Below are 8,100 nucleotides of genomic sequence, written 5' to 3'. Positions count from 1 at the left end.
GCCACCGGACCACAACCCTAGCCCACGGCCGTCCAGAGGCAGTTTACTGGCAGAGAGCTTCATCCCACGGACCTGCTTCCCTCGGATTATCCCCGTAACGCTAAGTTGCATACCAGGAAGTGAGTTTAAGGGGGGAAATGTAAAAAAAATGTTAAAAAACCAACGGATGACCCAATTCAATTCAAATTTGGTATGCTTAAAGCTCTCCCTAATATCTATTACCGTGCCAAATTTGGTGTCTTTGGCTTTAAAGCTTACGCAGATGTAAGCATTTCTTTAAAATCCTGCTCCTGTGCCCCAGTGGCAGCTCGGAAGATATGCTCAAAAAGTAGGGGCTAAATATGGTGAGTCTTTTGGCTTTATTGCACAATTAAGGCAGGATGCCTGGGAGTACTTCACAATCAAAGCAGATCATAAGGTGGAAAACTTCTGAGTCCTTTGCATGCAATTCGCAGTGATTGCACAGTATAACGCTGGTGTGATAAAGCTCTGTGTGACAAAAATAGGGTGGCTATTTGAAGAGAAGCGCCAAAAAAGAGGACACGTATCACACACACCCCAAAAGAGGACACCGATTTGCATATAAAATGTGCAGTCGGAACCAATCAGAACTCTAAAGAAGCTCTCAGAGGTTGGATCAATCTTTAGCGTTCTGGGTGATTCCGACTGAAACCCAGAGTGGATTCACAGCCCCACTGACATCTGAGCCACCAGCCACCACTGTTTATATGTAGAGATGCCATTTTAGAAATGATTATTAATATTTCAATAGGAATACAGGCTATCTCATCACACACATTATCCATGGTTACTAGTCCTGATGGTTATATGCTACCTCCAGTATCAGAGGCCAGTCGCTGGGGAACATGGGCGGGAGGGTGCTGTTGCATTCATATCCTGCTGTAGGGTTCTGTGGACAGCTGGTTGGCCACTGTGTGAACAAATCCTAGACATCCAGCAGGGCTCCTCTTCTGTTCTTATAAAAGAGTCCACATTTGGAGAATGAGTTTATTATAGGATCGTGAGATTTGCCAGACCTGCAATACTTTGCATTTTCCACATGGTGGCACTGCAAGAAGCCGCTTAAGCCCCCTTTAGGAAGATGATCGAATTAACCATTATAAAGGCTGTCTGATGCTAATGTTCCAACGTCAGTTGCCTGCTAAAACCACTTGTGCACGTCACTCTCCAAGAATTCATACTAATCTCATTGTTGTTCAGTGTTTCACCCAGACCAGATCAAAGATTTGACTGGCTATTTCAAATCAAGAAGTGGAACCGCAACAAAAGGTTGCAGCGTCGCGTGCTCCTGTTCAGGGTTCCAGCCAGCCATGCCGTATTCCAAGAAGTTCCATTCCGTTGCACCCCATTTTGGGGATTTTGCCCCTCCACAGTCAGTCGGCCACTGAGGTGCTCAGTCTCCACTGGGCTTTGGGTGGGTGGGGGCTTCTCCCCCTTTTATTTATTTATTTATCCTCCCCTGAGGCATGCTGGGAGTTGTAGGACTCTTTTTCCTGCCTAAACATGCATAGGATTCGACTCTTAGAGAATTAGTTCGCTATTTGTATGGATATATGAACTTTGGCCTTCCTCGCCTCTGCAAGCTCCTGGTTGCTGTTTAACACTCACTGTAACTTATGCAAGATGGCTGAGGTTATGGCACCGGGCACCACGTCCTGGAGCACAGCTGGCCAATCTCCGACAAATGCCTGACCTTGCCAACCCTTAACACGGGCCCTGGCCATTTTTTTGTATCTTGCTCTGTTTGGTGGATCTTGGGCTTCTAGTCATAAAACAAAGATCTGGCAGGCTGGCAGTCTTCCTGACCCTGGAATATAACAAGAGTAGAACGTAAGAACATCAGAAGAGCCCTGCTGGATCAGACCGAGGGTCCATCTAGTCCAGCATTCTGTTGACACAGTGGCCCACCAGCTGGCGACCAGGAACTCACAAACAGGACATGGGTACAACAGCACCCTCCCGCCCAGGTTCCCCAGCAATTGGGGTAAGTAAGGATACTGCCGCTGATAGTGAAAGTAGCACATAGCCATTAGGACTAGTAGCCATTGATGGCCTTCTCCTCCAGAAACTTGTCTAACTCCAGTTTAAAGCCAAAGTGAATTCCATAGTTTAACTCTGCATGAAGAAGTCTTAGCTGTCTTCTTTTCCCCCCTGAATCTCCCACTAATTTATTTATTTATTTTAGAGTATTTTTATCCCGCACCTCTGATGTTGTTTGGACTCTATACTGTTAGTTTTACCCTACCCTGTGCCTGTTTGCATTCTCCTCCCCTCCTTATTGCTTTACTATGATTTTATTAGAATGTAAGCCTATGTGGTAGGGTCTTGCTATTTACTGTTTTACTCTGTACAGCACCATGTACATTGATGGTGCTATATAAATAAATAATAATAATAATAATAATAATAATAATAAAGACAGTCCGTACCCTCAGGCTTAAATTCTAAAAAAGACATGACACACAAGGAAAAGGGGATGGGGAGGGAAGAGGAAGAAAATAAAAAGAAATTAAGGAGACTGTTTAGGCCGGTGGGGAGGCCTTGCTCCGTCCTCTCATCTCCCAATGGAGGGGCAGACCAAGCTTCATGGGATCATCCCACTGGATTCTAGTATTATGAGAGAGAGCTCTCCTCCTTCAACTCCCATCAGCCCCAGCCAGCATGCTGGGAGTTGTAGTCCAAAACGTCAGGAGGGCAAATGGTTGGGGAAGACTGGAGCACAACCTTAAGCAATGTATAATGGGTGGAGGAGAGCGCTTGAACGAATGTTGCAACCGTGTCTTCGCTTTCACAAGTGACACGTCGTTGGAAAACACGTGGTGTGTTAAAGCCCATTCCTTCTCCCATGCAAACAGGGAGGCAGGCTGCAGGCAGGCCCAGACTCGGCTAGGCCGCGCGGTTGCCGATGGCAACGGGGTGGGCGTGGCGAGCCCCCTCAGGCGCTCGCTAGGCCCCGCCCACCGCGAGCCTTGTTTACGACCCAGCCAGTCGCGCTCCCTCCTCCCAGACCCCCGCGTCACGTGACCCTCGCCGAGCGCCGGGACCTTTTTGCGGCCTCCCTCAGAATCACGAGACCTCTTTGCCTCGTTTTCGCAGCGCCGCCCGGCCGGAGGATCCTTCCGCGTCCTCGGCGGAGACGCCCCTGGCCCGTCCCCTGTAGACTTAGCGCCCTGAAAGAAGTGGGCGTGCTTGAGAGGGAGGACCCCCGCGTCCGTTGGAGGAGGTGGGCGCCGCCGCGGGCGCTTGTGGCGGTGGGACTATTTTTTTTGACGGGGGGGGGCAGCTGCGGAGGGATCCCCGAGCGGACGCCAAGGAGGGTGGAAAGGCCAAGATGGCGGCGCCCTGTGGGTTAGAAGAGTCCTGAGCGGTAAACAGCTGAGGGGAGGCGGCGGTGGCGGCCGAGAAGGAGGGGGGTGAGTATTTTGGGGGCGAAGGAAGGAGATTGCGGGAGGGGGAGAGAAAAGGATAAAAAAAGAGAGAGTGGGAAAGGGGGGAGGGGGAAAAGTGGGTGTGAGACAAGGGGGAGGGGAGCAAAAGGGGGTGGGGAGGGGAGAGGATGAAGTCTGTGGGGCAGAAGAAGGGGTCTGGGGAATGGCAGGCGTGTGTGGAGGCAGAAAGGGAGCAGAGACATAATAACGGGATAATACGGGCTCTAAACAGCAGCGTTCAGGTAGCTTTGCAGACAATATCTCAGCCATCCTTTTAAAAAACAACAACAACGGCCCTGAAAGGTAGGCCAAGGGGGGAGGGGTGGCAGGGAGGACAGTGATGGAAGATAGCCGTGGGAAGTGAGTGGGAGGGGAACGAGAAAGGAGACAGGGTGAGTGGTATAGGAAGAGGCTGAGGGGAAGGGAAGAGTAGTGCAATTGGGAGGCGATGTTTGTCTTTCTAGTGCTTTCTAGTGTTCACAGGTATGTTGTCTTTCCGGCGCCTTGAACAAAGGAGGAAGGGGAGAATGGGGTGTGATTCCAGCATTGTGGGTTGTGGGGAAGGAGAGACTGAGAGAAGATGGTCTGGGTGGTGTAGAAAGAAGGAAGGGGGGAAGGAGATGGATACGTAGCACTTTGATAGTCTTCAGTGGCTGTTCTCTTTGTACAACAGCCCTGTGAGGTAGGCCAGACTACGTAGAGGTGGATGTGGGGCAAAGGAGATGGGGAAAGAAAGGGCAAAAAACGTGGGTGAAGGGACAGGATAAAGTACGAGGGAAAGTTAATGGGAGGTGAGTGGGAAAGGAGCAGAGTAAAGAGGAAGGGGAAATTATTAACTATCGAGAGAGAAAGGAAGGGAAAGGGACAAAAAAATAAAGTGCAGTTAATGTCTTATTTACCTTATTTCCAAAACCAATACAAGTGTTAGCGTTGCAGGCCTATATGTGGTCTCCTCCCCTCCCTCCCAAACTTGAGGAAGTTCCTTGCTTCTGAGGGTCCCTTTATCTGGGGTTCAATCAAAATCGGCATTTGACAAAATGTTGAGTAATCTTTTCTTGAAAATGGAAAGTAGATTATTATATGACCATCCTTTAAAAAACATTCCCCACCCTCCAGAACACCCTCTCCCTCTCTCTCTCCTAAAAAACATCCTGTTGACCAGTTCTAATCTGGATGGACACATAACTAAAGGAACAAAATAGTCTTTTGTCTTTCAGTTGGATTACTTCTATAGTTGAGTCCCACTGTTTTTCAGGCCTAATCAGCAGCCTTGGTTATCCTATTGTTCTTGTCCAGCTCTGGCTTAGATGCAGAGAAAAACAAAGCTGTTGGTGGAAAGTATTCAAGGTGGATGTACTGTGATGCTTAAAAGTTCTTTCTAATGTTTATTTGTTTTTGGCTGGTGACTATTGTAGGAGGTTACTGACTAATGCCAACCGCTGTTAATTTGTCAAAACATCAGACCTACTTAAAGTACCTCTGGCGAACACTTCTCAATTAGCTTGTTACTAATAATACTTCATTTAAAATAAGACTAATCCTTCAGAGCACAAAGTTATTCCTCGCAGGCATTTTTCGCCCTTCCATGGCTAATTTTTCTAGATTATATGTCTCACAATTATTGTCAGGGTACATGGCTCCTTACAGAGTAAGATCATAATAAAGAACAGGCTACTGCTCTGAAAAAGCTTCAGAACACAAGAAGAACTCTGTTGGATCAGACCAAAGGTTCGTCTGGTCTAGTATTCTGTTTCCCAAGCGGCCAGTTTTATGATCATGGGAAGCATACAAACAGAACACAAACACAATAGCACTGTCCTACTGTTTCGCAGAAGTTGGTATTCAAAGACCTACTGCCGCATCCTGGAAGAAGCATATAACACTCATGGCTAGTAACCATCAATAAGAATATCCTCCATGAATCTGTCTAATCCCATTCTAAAGCCATCTAAATGGGCGGGTATCACTACATTTCATGATGGAAGCAAATTCCGTAGTTCACCTCCCTCCTCTGGGAAGTACTGCTGTTTGTCTTAATCTTCCACCATTCAGTTCATCGGATGACCCTGTGTTCTTGTATTATAATAATAATATTTTTTTCTTACCCGCCTCTCCCTTTGGATTGAGGCGGGGAACAACATTAGAACAGGAATCAATACATCTGAAAAATTCTTGATGTAGCATTGATCTGGATAGGCATGCCGGAAAAGGCTAGTTTTTAAAGCTGCCTTAAAATCACACACAGAGTTAATTTTACGAATCTCCGGCAGGCCGTTCCACAATCTGGGGGTGACAGAAGAAAAGGTCCTCTGGGAAACTGATGTGAGCCTAGTTTTTGCTGGCTGAAGTAAGTTCACCCCAGAGGACCTGAGTGTGAGGGGCGGACTGTATGGGAGAAGGCGATCCCGCAGGTAACCTGGACCCAAACCATTTAGGGCTTTAAAGGTAATGACCAACACTTTGTATTTTGCCCAGAAACTAATTGGCAGCCAGTGGAGTGGTTTTAATGTTGGGGTAATATGCTCACCCCTAGATGTACTGGTGACCAATCTGGCTGCCATATTTTGAACTAGTTGAAGTTTCTGAACTAGGTACAATAGTAGCCCTATGTAGAGTGCATTGCAGAAGTCAAGCCTTGAGGTTATGAGATAGGGAGAAAAATATCACTCTTTATTTTATCCCACCACCTGTAATTTTGTACACCCTTATCATGTCCCCCGTTACTTGCCTTTTTCTTAAATTAAAATAGCCCCAAGTGCTGCAACTGTATTTGCTCCAGGCCCCTGTTCATTTTAAACCCCCCTTTCTGCACTTTCCCCAGCAATACAATATCCTTTTTGAGATGAGCAACCAGGACTGTACGTCATATTCCAAGTGTAGTCACACCATAGATTTGTATAAAGGCATTGTGATATTGGCAGTTTGGTTTTTTGATCCCTTTCTGATCTTAAGTGTGGGAGAGGGGAAATGGGTAATAGCATGGACTTAAGGTTATACTTAAGCCTTGTTTCAGTTGTGGAAGCGGACTGAGGATTCAATCAGATGTTTAATGTGAGAGGTGTATTTTGAGAAGGATTTGAAAATGGAGAGAAATTCGGCAATGTAGTTGTTCTTGGAGTTAATGTCAGGCACAGGAAAAGACGAGTTAGGATGTCTGGAGGAATTTGAGAGCAAGGTACTTTGGGGTGGCTGAGATAGAGGAGCGAAGATCCTCCATCTCAGACATGGATATGATGGGGAGTAAAGACAGAATCTGTTGAGGATTGTTCTAGAATCTAGATGGTGGGGGATGGAAAGCCAATGTAGGTATTTGAAGTTGGGTTCGATGGGATCCGTGAGGCCCAGACTAAAAGGATCTCCTAGATGAGATCTTCCTCAAATGTTAATTGGCAGGCTATTGGGTTTTCAATCTTGCCCATGTCACCTCTCTTGATGGAACATCATAGGTGTCATAATATTATGTACTCTTATATCCAGATCCTATGCATGTTTCCTCAGAAATTACTCTGTATCTAATGGGGTTTATTTCCTAGTAAAGAACATAAGAAGAGCCATGCTGGATCAGATCACAGGTCCATCTTGCATTCCGTTCATGCAGTGGCCAACTATCTGCCCACAGGGACATGAGTGCAGTAACCCCCATGTTCCCAACAACTAGTGTACAGGGATACTCTCTCTGGTACTGGGGACAGCATATAGCCATCAGGTCTAGTAGCCATTGATAGCCTTCTCCTTTGGGAATTTGTCTGGCCTCCTTCTAAAGCCATCCAAACTGGTGGCCACCTCTACATATCTTGTGAAAGTGAATTCCATAGTTTAACTACTTGCTGTGTGAAGTCCTTCCTTTTATTTGTGCTGACTCTGAGTACGTTTAGGATTGATGCTATAGACAGGAAAGGGTAGCTTATTCTATCACTTCTCAAGGCTGAGTGTTTTTCTTTCGTGTCTCTTAAAATTCACTTGTAAAAATATAGAGGTAGGAGTGCATTGATGAGGATGCTTGCTTATTGTTTATTTTGTCTAGGATTGGGAGAGGGGTTGGGGCTGTGATATTTGCGTGGTGAATAAATAGCATGCAGACATAAACTTCTGAAAAGGCAGGTTTGTAATAGATTTGGAGAGAACTGACTGTGTGTGTAACTATCATTTAATATCCTACTGGTGTACAATTTGGAAGGTGTGAGGTGGTGTTTAAAGAGACACAAGATCTTCCTTTATAACTCCCAATCTGGCTTTTGTCTCGTTTGAACCAAAAAGAGGAGTGAGAATTCATAGCTAAAAGCGTGAAAGGCCAAATGTTCGGTGTGTGCTGCTGCTGCTGCTTAACTGGTGTTTCAACCCTTGTTGTGTGTGTCTGTACACTTGCTTGCTTTTGCAGGGCACAGCCAGTAACGCTGCAAAGAGACATAACATGCAAATTTGTTGTTTAGTTGCTGTGTTTAATGCAGGATGCTCAGCGGAACCATAGACTCCTCAATCTCCCCTCTCCCCCTTTTCACATTCTGTGATCATGAAAAGGGCCAGATTGATAGCAGTGGGAAAGGGACAGTCTACTTGTCAGCATACCAGGTAAAGCGTTCTGAACTTCTCTGTTTCATATACTGGTTGTGTGTCTGGCCTGGTCTGTGTATGAAGTACAGATGGAGTGGAC

The 8,100-nt window shown here is 46.2% G+C and overlaps 1 protein-coding gene across 4 annotated transcripts in view; it reads left to right on the top strand.

The window, feature by feature from the left end:
- Window positions 1–1,517: 1,517 nt before the first annotated feature.
- The window catches only part of TSC1 (TSC complex subunit 1), a 35,359-nt gene continuing 28,776 nt past the window's right edge, over window positions 1,518–8,100 (top strand). The window contains exons 1-2 of one of the 4 annotated variants that reach the window (XM_063144876.1): window positions 3,334–3,434; window positions 7,880–8,018. The gene's annotated coding sequence lies outside the window, so the exon portion shown is untranslated. Of the gene's footprint in view, window positions 2,006–3,333; window positions 3,435–7,759; window positions 8,019–8,100 lie in introns of those variants that run through there. The other 3 variants (XM_063144878.1, XM_063144877.1, XM_063144875.1) reach the window with 3 other exon arrangements.

Source organism: Elgaria multicarinata, chromosome 19 (assembly GCF_023053635.1).
Source record: "Elgaria multicarinata webbii isolate HBS135686 ecotype San Diego chromosome 19, rElgMul1.1.pri, whole genome shotgun sequence".
Lineage (NCBI taxonomy): Eukaryota > Metazoa > Chordata > Lepidosauria > Squamata > Anguidae > Elgaria > Elgaria multicarinata.
Note: the sequence above shows the minus strand (reverse complement) of the source record. Positions and strands in the feature narration are given on the sequence as shown.